Below are 14,608 nucleotides of genomic sequence, written 5' to 3' on the forward strand. Positions count from 1 at the left end.
TAGAAATGTATTAATTAATCACTCTTGTACAAATACAAGTATTTGTACATTTTTCAATATTTTTTATTTTTATTTTTTTATTTTTCAGTATTTGTACAATATTTTACTCACTGTAAAGTTAGTTGAACATAGGCATAATACTATCCTTGGTTAATGGTTGAAAACAGTTCAGCATTTAGGTCTCAGAATGAATTACTTTTTTGAAGTGGTAGTCATAGAGCAAAACTGGGAAGTAGTAGGAAAAAACGGAATTATAGCTGGTTAAACCTAAATTAATCACATTTTTATCAAATATTCTCTCCATGTTATATGATAAAGAACCCATCTAACTTGCTATTGACTTGAAAATTTAGTTGAAGTAATATTGAAAAAGAAAGATCACTACATTCGGAGTTAGCTCTCACTTCTAGTTCTTGTGTCTATTCATGCAGCCAGTACTAGTTTAATTGAATAAATTTCCTTAATTTCTTTGCTCCTTAGTTTTTCATCCAGAAAATGAGGGGTTGAATTGCATGAATGTTGTGTGGCTCTGCTTAGGGAAATTCCTCTTCAAAGAGACAAAAATTGATGTGAGATCTTTAACTTTTAAATGTTGTAAGTAATTTGGACTTGCTGCCTCCTACATCTGGTTACTTATTTTGTTTCTTTTGTTTGGCTTTGTCCTTGGACTTCACCCTGATCCTACTGAGATTCGAATTTTTATGTGAGGCCAGGAAGGTAATGATAGCTCCTCTCCCAAATTTTATGTTGGCAACAAGCTAAGCCCTGTTATTCAGTCATCAGAGCTCCCACATCTCTTCTGTCCTTCAGTGTAGTTACAGGTTTGCAGCTTTTCGCTTTCTCTCTCTCCTAGCTATGTCAGCTCACATTAGCACTAGCAGGTCCAGAGACCGTATAATCCGTAAGTCTCCTACTTCTCTACTTCTATTTTTCTTTTCTTCCTTTTTTTTTTTTTAAGGTGGAGAGGTATGTTCCACAGTCCTAGAATATCTAATGCAAAATAAGAATGGAGATGACAAAATAAACACTTCACTGTTCTTGTTGACATTATACCTGTAAATCAGTCCAATCTTCAATTCTCTAAGACTCTAATGGTCAGTAGAGGTAACAAAGATTATTTCATCTCTATTCAAAGAGAGCACCCATTTTGCTTTATTTTGGATTTTTATCATGTTCTTTCTGACTTTGGATTCTTGCTTTTCTGAATTTAACACTCAGTTTTGTCTATGATTTAGAATTGGTCTCTTTCCTTTTATTGTCCTTGAACTCTTTTGAGCCTTTCTTTCTAAAATGTAAAGCCCTACACCACTATAGATAATCTTGCACAGATTAGGACTATACACCATCACACAGCACAAACACACCCAAGTGACATCCACACTGAGTCTCTACTCTCCAAACAAATATGTAGCTATATCTGAATGGCAGCATAGGGTCCAAGTGTAAAGACAAACACATGAAAAGTTTCTCAACACTACTAGCCATCATGGATATGAAAATAAAAACCACAATGAGATACCACCTCATACTCACTAGGATGGCTCTCATGAAAAGGCAGAGTAACAAGAATTGGTAAGATTGTGGAGAAATTGGAACTTTCACACACTGCAGGTATATAAGGTGGTGCAACGACTTTAGAAAACACTGGGTAGTTCCTCAAAAAAGTAAAAACAGAGTTGCTATATCGTCCATTAATTCTACTCCTAGAGAAATGAAAATATATGTCAACACAAAAATGTGTATACATATGCTGATAAAAGTGTTTTTCATAACAGCCCCAAAAGGAAACACCCAAATGTCCATCAATTGGTGAATGTGTAAATAAAATGTGATATATATGTACCATGACATATTACTTGCCAATAAAAAGGAAGTACTGATACATGCTCCAACATGGATGAACCACACGCTAAGTGAAAGAAACCAGTCCCCACAGACCACATATTGAGTGATTCCACTTTATATGACATGTCCAGAACAGACAAGGCAAGAGGAAATTTAGATTAATGGTTGCCTAGGGTTGGAAGGGAGTGGTTTAGAGGGAAATATAGAGTGACTGCTAGCAAGTACAAGGTTTCTTTTTGGAGTGATGCAAATGTCCTAAAATTGATGGTGGTGATGATCACCTAACTCCATGAGTATCCTGATATCCACTGAGTTGTATACTGTAATGGTTACATTGCATGGGATGTGAATTACAGCTCAATAAAGCTGTTATATATAAAAATAAAAGTGAAGACAAGTGAAAAGCTGAAAAACAAATTCTTAGTAATTCCTCTTTTGTCTTACTTGGACTTGGAGATATCGATAAAATTTATTTATTTATTTATTTATTTATTTATTTATTTATTTATTTTTATTTATTTTTTTTTTTTTTGTATATCGGTAAAATTTAAACCGGCACTCTTAATGCTCAATGTTTATGTGAAATGAACCTCAGATTCTTGGCGAATTCCACCAAGATGAGAGAGAATGAAATGATCCCTTACCTAATTATTGCATTGCAGAAAGGGCAACACTCACTGAAGCCTGACAGTAAAAAGTGAAATGATCCAACATGCTGTTTTTTCACAATTGCATGGAAGGAAAACAGACAACGGCTTATTTGCTCCAGACCCAGGATTGTTAGTTTAAGCACAACAAAGAAATATAATGTTCTGGCTATGTCATAAATGCAAGTAGGAAATTTGAAATTTGTACTTTAGAAAATACTGACAAGAATGCACAAAGTGAGATTATGCCTCCCAAGATTGGCTAATGAGCAATCGATGAATGATTGCTTACCAAAGGGAGAACTTATTCACACCCTGAGGTTTGTGGAGTGTTCCAAAATACCTCAGTATATCTGACAACCTCAATCAAAGCTTTTGAGGCTTACAAAAATTTACTGAATTTTTAGAACAAAATGCAAGCTAAGAGAAACTGTTATTTTTAGACTCTAAGTACCACCACAACTTAAAATCCCTATATGATTGTTTTTGCTTTATATTCCTATAGTAATCAATGACATAGATACTTTGCAATGGCTGAAATGTTTTTCATACATTTTTCATGATTTTAGCTTTGATATTTACGCTATGTGAATCAACTTTCCTATGTGCAAAATATATAATAATACATCCCAAGTTCATCATCAGGAAAGTAACAGAGATTGGTCAAGAAAGTTTGCAAATCATCAGGATGCCCGGATGGCTCAGTCAGTTTAGTGTCTGACTCCTAATTTCAGCTCAGGTCATGATCTCAGGATCATGAAATCAAGCCCCGCATTGGGCTCTGAGCTCAGCACGGTCTGCTTGTCCCTCTCCCTCTGCTCCTCCCCCTACTTTCTCTCTCTCTCTCTCTCTTTATCTATCTCTCAGGTAAATAAGAAAATCTTTTAAAAAGTAAAATGTTTGCAAAACATTTAAAAATATCCAAGTATTTGGAAACACAAGCTAGGTTATAATAGTCAAATAAGTACCACCTAAGCCAATGATCTATATATAGGAATACCTATTATTATATTTTAACTTGATATACTATTAAAGTGATAAACTATTTATTAAAATGATAAATTTATTTGCCAAAAATAGCTAAAACCAAACAAATGAAAAAAATCATTGGCCATTTAGGGAATGTTAGCTGATATATAATTATAATCAATAAGCCTCAATATTACACAGTTATATTTTTATGTTAATGTGTGGTTTTATTCCTTGATAAGGAACTGGTATGAGTACCTGGAACCAGTCTCTCTTCCAGGCTGATGTACATAGTTCTTTCCCATATTTTGCCGATCTCCTTTTTGTCTCATGCCCAGTGGTGCCTCAACCTCATTATCTGTTTTTGATGGATTTGTCTTCAGTTGAAACTCATTATTATTTGTAGAAAATTATCAGTCTTCATAATTGATTTTTGTGGTTTATTTTTTCAATAAGCTCTGCAAATATTGGCAGTCACTTATACTTGCTGTTCCCAAGAAAACAATAGTGCAGGTTATAGCAATGTCCCTTTGGTCAAAAGATTCCCTTTCTAGGGGTATGAGGGTGGCTCTGGTGGTTAAGCATCTGCCTTTGACCCAGGGTCCTAGGGTCAAGCCCTGCATTAGACTTCCTGCTGAGCAGGAAGTCAATTTCCGCTCTTGCTCTCCCTCTGCCTTTCCCCACCACTTGTTCTCTCTCTCTCTCAAATAAATAAATAAAATATTTTAATTTAAAAAAGTATTCCCTTTCTAGACTGATGGCAAATGTTCCTATTGCCCAGTACCATGACACTACCTGTGCTAAGTTTTCAATATTCCCTTAGCAGCAACAACAGCTGACTATTTTAAGATACTTTGATTTCACTTGCAGAAGCTAAATTAATAACAAAACCCATGGTAATTTCCTGGGTTTAGTGACTCCACCTTTGCACTCAATTTCAAATTGGCCATACTGTTATGAAAGCCATAAATATACTAAAATTTCTGGGATCTAATGGCATCTCTGTTGAGATCTTCAAATTGAGAGAGAGGTAGAGTTCTGATGAAATGCAAAACATTTATTTAGAACCTACCAGGGAGCCTGGGCAAGCCATGAAGAAGCCTTCTTGGGTGTAAAGTTTTCAGCTGTTGAGAATTATATATTTCCTAATGCTTGATATCCACATTTCTGTACATTCCCAGGGCACACTGCCTTCCCAACATAGACTGTGATATTCAGGCACCTTTCATAGCATGGTTCTCCCCTGCCTCTGGGATTTAAAGCCAGTTGTATAACAATCAATGATTATAACCCATGGTTGCTAAAAAAACCACTGCTAATGACATTAATAAACATGAAAACGGCATAATAATCATCACATCGGCCATGTGTGCACTTGTGCCAAAGTTAAGCATTTATATACACTATCTCAATTATCTTCAGAAAAATTATCTTAAGAAGATATTATTATCAGTCTTATAGTTAAGAAAAATTAAATTTAGTAAAGTATAGGGCCCAAGATGACACAGCTAAAGGTAACATTAGCAGGCTTTGAGTCCATTTGAATCTAAGATCTACCACATACTTAACACTTTCTCCATCGAATCACTTTAGAGGTATAGTGTGTATGTAGTGCATATATGTGTGTGTGTACATTAAATGGCTGTGACTAACAATTTACCAGGCAATGCTAAGAATAATTACTTATAAGAAAATATCTTTATTTTTAAGCTATGTTGCTTTCTTTTTTAAAGATTTTATTTATTTACTCATGAGAGACAGAGAGAGAGAGAGAAAAAGAGGCAGAGACACAGGCAGAGGGAGAAGCAGGCTCCATGCAGGGAGCCAGACGTGGGACTCCATCCTGGGACTCCAGGATCCTGCCCCGGGCAGAAGGCGGCACTAAACTGCTGAGCCACCCAGGGATCCCCAGCAATGTTGCTTAATAAGGTATTCAAGATAAAAGACTTTCTGATAACTGATATGTATCTCTTTGAGCAACAAATGATCTCTCTCTATAAGTTCTCTATAACTTCAGTAAATGTAAAAGAATTTTAATAGTCCGTTACAGAGAGAGCAATGGTTTTAGACATTGTGGGAAAAGAATTGATAGGTTCAAGCTGTATAGAATAACTTCAAGCAGGATTACAAAAGGCCATGCCAGTTACTCTCGCTCTTCCATCATTTACCGCTTTTTCATAAACTAAAGTATTGGAAACGCAGCTGTGCCCTCTCTAGAGGTTTGTAACCTGGCTCTCTGCAAGTATATTTTTGATTTACCGGTTGAAGCTTTTATCTCCTTTGTGATTTCTTTAAACTACAACATATTCATCTTCAAATGAAAAGGAGGGTACCTGAGCAGACAGACAGTTATCAAGGAATAGTCGACTTCAAGTCTTTGATATTTGACATTGAATAGAACTCAGAGTTTAAACATAGGATGAAACTTTTTTGAGAAGAAAATGGTGAAATCTTATATGTCTTGGCTTGACTGGAACAAATACTTTGTGACTTTTTTTTGCCAAAGAGCACTCTGTCTTAAAGAGTTAAAAAAGAGTTAAAACGACGAGGAAACAAGATGGGAGTTCAGTATTACTAGGAAGTGATCCTTGTATGAGAAACTTTTGCTCTCCTGTTGACAGGTAGGATTTTACAAGAGCTTCCAATATAATCTTCCCAATACGTTGAAGCTGTGTTAGTTACACTCACAAATGGGCAATCGAACAGTCCTCAAATCCTGGAGTTGAACACAGCTGTCCTTTCTTTGTAGGACATAGAGCAAAAGATTTAGGAAAGTATTTCTTTGTGTTCTAGAAGCTGTCACAGAAGCAGATATATATACATTGAGGAACACCAGGCTAGCGCTCACATGCCTGTGTGTATGCTAATAAGTTCACTTTATTTTCTTTGTAATACACAGCACACTCTTATTATGCAGAGTACAGATAGGGATGCCTTTGCCAGGGTCAACAGGTGTTATTTCTCCCAATAATCTAATGAAGTCAGTACTATCCCTCTCCTTGTCTAAAGATATGAAGAAAGGGACACACAGTGGTGTCGTTTATCAAAAGATGGTCAAGTATGTAATAGAGTCAGATCCAACCCAATCAAGTTGACTCCACAACCCAAGACCTAAGAACTGCACAGAATAATACCATGACCCTTTTAGAATTGCTAATGCCTAAGTTATTTGTTTGTTCCTTAGAGACCTCAGAGCTGTTAAATCCTCAACTCTATCCTCTGCCGTTAGAGAGTAGATGTCCTGATGGTTTTTCTAACCTCCTGCAAGATCTTTGCTCTGAACTTTGCTTCTATATTTATTATTTTATTCCTTGCTTTCTTTTTTCCCTCCTTTCTCTTCTTTTCCTGTTCCTTCCCTGTGATTATATTCAACTGCCTTCAGTCAGTCCCATCAATTATCCTGTTTCAGATTATGCAATGCCAAATAAAAAATATTTTTTATCTACTTGTCATTGTTCTTCGTGAAGACACACAGATTTTACATCAACAAATCAGATCATGTAACTACTAAATTATGGGAATATAACTGCTAATATTACTTTGATAAGTTATTTTTTAGTTGTACTTTTCTGTCTTGCCAAATTTAATTATTCATGGAAAACAGGAAGACTTAAGTGTGTAGCGCATGACTGAACTTTGCAGTCACTTTGGATTCTGGTGGCATGTTCCACATTGACAAAGATATTCTTGCAGTTATTCAGGGTCTCATTTTCACTTACAATAAAGAAAGTACCTAATGATTCTTATTGTCTCTGAAAACGGAGTGGTGAATAGAAGTGTTGCAGATTTTTTCCTGTGAGTACGAGAGTATTTCTTTTAATTTTACTTTCATAAGACAACTTTCCCCTATTTTAATTACCAAATATTCATGAGTGTTATATTTCCAGTGAAAGAGGACAGTACTGTGAGTGATACTCATAAAATAATAAAACAAATTCCACGACCCAGTGCCAATCGTGTAATTATCTTACAGTTTTAAGGGAAATTTCTTAAACTTCTGTTTGCAATTATTTCAGAATGAGAGATAAGTAAAATAAACCAATGTCAGCCTAAGTAAGGAAAACCTTTTAAATGGTATTGTTATGATAATGCTATCATGATGAGAAAAGAAACAAGTTATACTATGCAGATTTTGACTTAAAACACATGCAGATAGAAAATAAATTTGTGTCAAGTCTAGCCACAAAATAATTTTAAACCTTGGGCAGCCCAGTGGCTCAGGGGTTTAGCATGCCTTCTGCCCAGGGCCTGACCCTGGAGACCCGGGATCAAGTCCCACATGGGGCTCCCTGCATGGAGCCTGCTTCTCCCTCTGGCTGTGTCTCTGCCTCTCTCTCTGTCTGTCTTTCATGAATAAATAAATAAAATCTTTAAAAAAAATAGTAAAATAAATAATTTTAATCCTTGAGTATTAGTTAAAATTTTTCCCCTTGTAAGATAAAGCAATTGAGCTAATATTAATTACTTGCACTCATCTCTGTGTCTTAAGAGAAAAGGAGCTTATGAGAAATATGTTCATATCTCCCACATAACAATCTTGAAGGGAAGAGGTCAACAGGGTGCCTATTGCACTCTTATGTATTGAAACAAGATGGAAGAAACACTAAGAGAAAACTGATAACCTAGTGTAGTTTGGAACAGATACTGTGTATAACTTCCTTATTTCCTTAGTACTCAGAGATGGGAACTCAATTCTACTGGCTTTATCTCTGGAAAAAAGCACCAAATGGGGGCCAACTAAAGCCAAAGTGGGCTATTCAGATTACTTCCTTCATCAGTTACATGCATCCCAAGGGAGTTTCTAAGATTTTACTTGGGGATCATGGATGAAAGAATGCTAGTGTGAGGAGAATGGACAGGCATTTCACATTATTTCCTTTTATTTAAAAAGAATGTTATATCCATAAAACATAAAATAGGTGTAGAAACACACACACACACACACACACAGATTCTCAGGGGATTGATTCTAAAAACCATGTAGACAGGCTAAGAAGTCATTTTGATGAGATGGTTCCCTCCCCTCAAATTTTTATAGCTAATATCATTAGTGAACAACTATCTTATCATTAGTCCACAAAAATACATAAAATAACCCTTCAGTTTTCAGAAATTCAGAGCTCTGTCCTCATTTTGCATCTATATAGTTTATCAAATCTCAAATATTTCTATGGCTTTTTTTAAACAGTCTTTAGCATCAAAGATTCATTTCCTCTTCAGTAAGCGGCAATAAAGTGATGATAAGGATCCCAAAACCAAGTGTTGGATTCTATTTCTCTTGATTAGCCAGCACAAGAGCAGAAGGAATTGTGCTTTCATTGGCTGATGAAAACTATAAGTGACTGTAAAGATAGCTATTAAATACAGAGTCTATACTATGCTGATTGCTCTACATAGCATTTCTTCTAAATCCCCACCAAACATTATGATGATTAAAGTGAAAACTCTAGAGCTAGACTAACCCTGTGTTAATTCTGGTTTCATCCTATCATAAACTGTGTGGCACTGAACAGGTTGCTTAACTTTCTTTAACGTAGTTTCCCCCTCTGCTGATGTACGAGTAGTATCCATCTACTGCATAGTGTTATTATGAGATCCTTAATTGATATTTGCAAAATCAGTATCTGGCATATAGTAATACACAGAGCACAAAACCCTACAAGGCTGGAAATGCTTTCCCTATCTCACACGAAGAAACCAAGCCCTTAGAGAGGCTTACCAATCTTCTTAAATTGCATGGTTTAATCCAGGGCCTGGATTTGGTAGCAGCACTGGAAATAGAGATTTCTGTGACAGACATTGCCAAGTCCGACTTATTAGTTGTACTTGATATTCTTAGAATTTACAGGACTTAGCAACTATTTAAACTTGGGGAGTAAACCACTTCTGAATACTTCTGCACGCAACAAGAAACCTAAAACAGAAGTTCCATCTGTTATTTTTCGTTGAACTAACATGACAAGTCACTGGCCACTTTCATGACAGCTTTTATGACCAAACACTCCTGAAAAGCTTGGATTTATTTAGGTCACCATACCTCCAGCTTCAACACTCATTTGTTTTTCACTCGGTTCTTTTTACAGAATGCAACATAATTAAGGAGCGTAACTATAAACATGAGGTGGTTCACAAAGATCAGTGTGTTCTGTTCACGTCACTTGCGGGGAAAATTTTGTGTGAATTCCCCCTCCGCCCCTGAAATCACAATTGAAGCAAACATTCTTAAAAGTGAATGCTTCTGTGAAGTTAAAAAGCAATTGAAAAAGGGCTTCCCAGCAGCGTGTTCTGCAATTTGGGGAGAAGTGAATATCTTTTTACAAAATCACTTAGTGAGTCCCTTTTGTAAGCCTACACATTTTCTTCTGTTGAGGCTTGGTGTATAAGAGAAAGGTGGTGTGTTGAAGAGTTTGCCTGCTTTTGTTTACTCCTCATTTACATGGTGTAGTAACAGAACCAGCCAAAGGAATTTCAATTAATTCAAAGGCGTCTAATAATAAAGCTGTTGTTGTATAGAAGAAACTAGGCATTATGGCTGCAACTAAATGCCTTGAGCATCAAGAATATTTCAGGTTTCTGGAGAAAGCCAAAGCATCACAAGGGCTTCATTCTGCCCTGTGCCTTCACCCACAGCCCCCACTGATCTTAATGGCTCCCAGACACAGGAATCCAAGCTTTTATCCTATGTAGGGGAGGAGTAGCTGAGTAGCTTTCTGATGGGTCTCTGTGTGGCATGCATCAGAAGGAGGAGAAAGGGGATGATGACTCAGAACATGACCTACCAAAACCCCAATTTTATATAAGTTCTGTATTTTTTACAAAGCATTTCTTAAGCACACGCAGGTGGCCTAATTTATCAAGCAGCTTTGCCTTCTATTGCTAAGTCATCCTATGAATGGGAATGGCACCCAGTGGACTAAGGAGTGACTTAAATGAAGTTTAACCTGCATAATTTCCTGGAGTCTCAATAATTTAAACCACCAGAAGCTTCTCTGCCTCAAATCCTCATTTACTTTGTTCAATGGGTCTAAGCGAGCTGGAGGTGGAGCAGAGCACTAGAATACAAGGCACAGGGTCAGTATTGGAGGAGACATGGAGATATCGCTGATTGAATCTTTGATTGAATACGCAAATTTTCCTAAGGATCAATCCATGGCAACCCTTTCCATGGGGGATTTCCAATACATGGCATTTGAGCATAAAAATGATGAAACAGTAAAACGCTGGAAACAGTAGCAATGGTACATTGATTGGTATGCCACTTTCATTACTTTTTTTAGATTATAAAGAAATATATATTGATTATAAAAAAATCTGGAAATTAGAAAAAGCCATTAAGAGTAAAACAGAAATCCAATTCCTTAGAAATTATTTATTGTCTTATTACAAATATAACATATATTCCTATATAAAAATAACTTTGAAGCTAGAGAAAATAATGAAAAAAGTTATTCATGATCCTCATATTAAGGACTAGGCAGTCACTCGACTATTCTATCAGCCGATGTGATTAATTTTGTTACATTAAAGACATGGAAAACTTAATAGTTAATTTTCATAAAACCAACTTAAACTATTGGATTTAATTAAGCCCAGCCTAATGCATATCAAGGTAAGATGATCATGCAATCATGAATCATTCTCTTTGTGGAGTCAGTCAAAATTAAGAAACACAGTTCAGTATCATAAATAAGTTAAAAAAAATTATCCTCTAGAGCTCTCAACACTCAATATCCATACTAACATTTTCCAGAGAACTTTTATATGCTGGTTAATTCTCCACACCCAGCAGCAGTTGATCAAACACCTCTTGAATTTGAAACAGCAAAATTATGCTCATTTTTTAAACTCTTAATATGCAATTTCAATTTAGAAACTGGCCAATTGTACTCCCAACCTCAATCCGATGCCATCTGCCTTTTTAGCCCATCTGTCTTCTTAAACGTTGAGAAATCACAAGTATCAACTTTCCTTTCTTCAGAATGGCGGGGAAGGAAAAAAGAAATCGATTGTAAATAACTCTGTGTATATGTGTGATGGGAAAAAGAAAAACTGTGAATGCTTTCCTAGTCATTTATTGTTCACCTGTCATATGACCAAAATTTGGAGTTTTGTAGGATTCTATTTGCAATGTCCCATTTGAACTATAAAGTTGAGGCAGATTGTTTTTTAATATTATTATGGCCTAGATACATGAAATATCCATTGAGCCACATTAAAACATTGTAAAATAGTTGAATATAGGGATGTGTGTATGTGTGCATGTGTGTGTGTGTGTGTATGTCTGTGTAAGTTTTGGGTTAATGTGTCACTGCACATATGAGTAAATAAATAGTTATCAGTACGAGGTTAAAGAAGGAAGTTTAAATAAAATAAATGAACAAATTGACCAAAGTTCATCAAGAGCAGAGATATCCAGGACATTTCTTTATATTTATTAGAAACCTGCCTATAAGCAGAAGACCTTTTTATAAGAAAGTCTGCATGCCTTATCCTTTAGTACTTTCTGTGACGACAAAAGTATCTATATATGTGAGTGGCTACTGAGCACTTGAAATGTGGCAGTTGTGACTAGGGAGTTGCATTTTTTAAATAAAATCTTATTAAATGTATCTAACCTCACATAACTGGTAGCAAACTATTGAACAGTACAGGATTCTATATCATATAACCCATCAGAAAGTTGTCACTTATATATGGTCTGTATGGATGCACACCATCTGCAGATACACTGTACTTCCTAAGTCTTTGTGAGAACACGGGCATACTAGCGGTGGGACAATGCACTTCAATGAATTCTATGGATGAAAAAAAAATTTTAAAGATTTTATTTACTTATTTGAGAGAGAGAAAGAGAGACAGCATGAGAGGGAAGGAGCGATTCCCGATTTGGGGGCTCAATCTCAGGACCCTGAGATCACGACCTGAGGTGAAGGCAGGCGCTTAACCAACTGAGCCACCCAGTCTCCCCTTTTTGGGTGAAATTCACTATCCTGATAGTTATTCACAGAGAAAGTTCATCTGGAGTGTTCAGAATTTCACCTGCTGAAGATGGGAAAATAGAGAATGAGTCATCAAGAGATGTTGCAGATTACCAAGGATCGTTTAAGGCAAAATAAATTGTTCCTGTTTTTATTTTCTCTTTCAACTGAGTGCAAAAATCACATAAGGCATATACACAAAAGAAACAAGAGTCATACGCAATCAGAACCCTAGTTTGCCAAAATGATTCCAATTTCAGATAGGCTTTTATGTTATGATTGTTTCCAACAGGATAATGGCAACATCAAAGTCATTGCTGAGCCATGTGACAAGGGAGCTACAAATCCTGAACTTGAAGCCTAGACATTTGTCAGAAACTAAATTCTGGCTTTATCCTAATATCATTCACTCTCATCTTGGCCTTGGGCAAGGTGCTTCTCGTTGTAATAATCAGTTCACATTCCTAAACATGGAAATATAATGGCAAATGGTGATATGAATATTCATTGCTCAAATAAGTATAATTATAATAATACCAGTAACAGTGATGAAAATAAGAATATGCTACCCTTGCAAATTATTTTGAAGTTTACAAAGTACTTACAAATGCTATTCTTATTGATTTGGAGTTAAGATAGTAAACAAATGCCTAAAAAGATGGCTGTTGTTGTTTCTGGGGAATTGTTGTTGTTGTTGTTGTTCTCAATATGCTACCAAAGAATATACCATTGTAATCTCAAGCTCCTTAGGAGATGTGTTTTGATGCTTCACAGCTGCCATCCTCCCCCTTTCTACTCCTACTCCTTCTCTCCCTCCTCCTGCTCCTCATCATTATCATCACCTTCATTTACATAACAATGTCCCTAAAGACTAGAGTCAAAGTATCAGTATTTTTTTCATGTCTTCCTGAAAGTCAGTGGTATTTTATGCAAGAATAAAGATACCTTTCAATCTAAAAGTGTCATTTGTCCTTTCCTAAAATCTACTCTTACAAAGCCTTTTATTGATTAGGTTAAAAATTAACTTCCAAAACCCATAAAATTGTAAGAAAAATCAATGGGAACTTTGGGTTGCTAATTAGCATCCAAAAACCAGAGTATTTATATTATTTATATTCCCCAAATGAATGAGAACATATAATGTTTGTCCTTCTCCGACTGGCTTACTTCACTCAGCATAATAATAGTGAAAGGGAATATAAGGGAAGGGGGAAGAAATGTGTGGGAAATATCAGAAAGGGAGACAGAACGTAAAGACTGCTAACTCTGGGAAACGAACTAGGGGTGGTGGAAGGGGAGGAGGGCGGGGGGTGGGAGTGAATGGGTGACGGGCACTGGGGGTTATTCTGTATGTTAGTAAATTGAACACCAATAAAAAATAAATTAAAAAAAAATAAAAAAATAAAAAAATAAAAAAAACAGAGTAATATTAAAATCAAACTAAAGCATATTTCATAAAACAATGTCCATATCCCCAGATAACTTTTATATTAAAAGTCCTGCCTTTGAAAATCATGAGAATTCTGACCTCTAAAAATATACTCAGCAAAAGTATATGATCTTGCTATAATTTTTAAATTAGAAACCATATTCAGCACAGTTTGATTTGATGTTCAAGGATATGATCAAAAAGGGAATCTTAAAGCTTTGTCCTTATAATGAAGAAAGCAAAGTCAAATATGTGTACATTATTTGTGTTCAAAATAGTCTAAAATGGAGTCAAGATCATTTCAGGCTGATCTTCTGCAAATTTTTGTTAACATTTATTAGACTTTTTTAAAAGTTATATTGCCTCTTAACATAAAGGAGGAAGGACTATAAAGTCAATTACAAATCCAGAAACATGCCATTTGATTCTAAAAACAGAACAGCCATGAAAGCATCTGATATCAGTGCTTTCTTACTGGCTTCTGAGAATTTCTTCCCTTAAAACACGTTACTGTTGTACATGATCTCTTCTGATTTGGACAGAATTTTACCAGTGTAGTTTTAAATGAGCAGATAGTCCATTTAGATTCAGTTCTAGAATGTCAACAGGTGACCTTAGTCAAGTTGTTTTGTACTAAGCATGCACAGTTCTGCATACATTTCAAATCTTATAGGACAGAGTGGAGATAGCAATATTTTTATTTCGTAGGCTCAAATATGTATAAAATTTATAAATGAATG

At 35.7% G+C, this 14,608-nt stretch overlaps 1 long non-coding RNA gene across 2 annotated transcripts in view; it reads left to right on the forward strand.

Moving 5' to 3' along the window:
- Nucleotides 1-5,515: 5,515 nt before the first annotated feature.
- LOC144312892 (uncharacterized) overlaps nt 5,516-14,608 on the forward strand; it is a 44,459-nt gene continuing 35,366 nt past the window's right edge. For both annotated transcript variants that reach the window (XR_013378541.1, XR_013378540.1), the window contains exon 1: nt 5,516-6,082. This is a non-coding gene — a long non-coding RNA (uncharacterized LOC144312892). The remainder of the gene's footprint in view (nt 6,083-14,608) is intronic.

The sequence above is a fragment of the Canis aureus genome, chromosome 4, assembly GCF_053574225.1.
Source record: "Canis aureus isolate CA01 chromosome 4, VMU_Caureus_v.1.0, whole genome shotgun sequence".
NCBI classification, from domain to species: domain Eukaryota; kingdom Metazoa; phylum Chordata; class Mammalia; order Carnivora; family Canidae; genus Canis; species Canis aureus.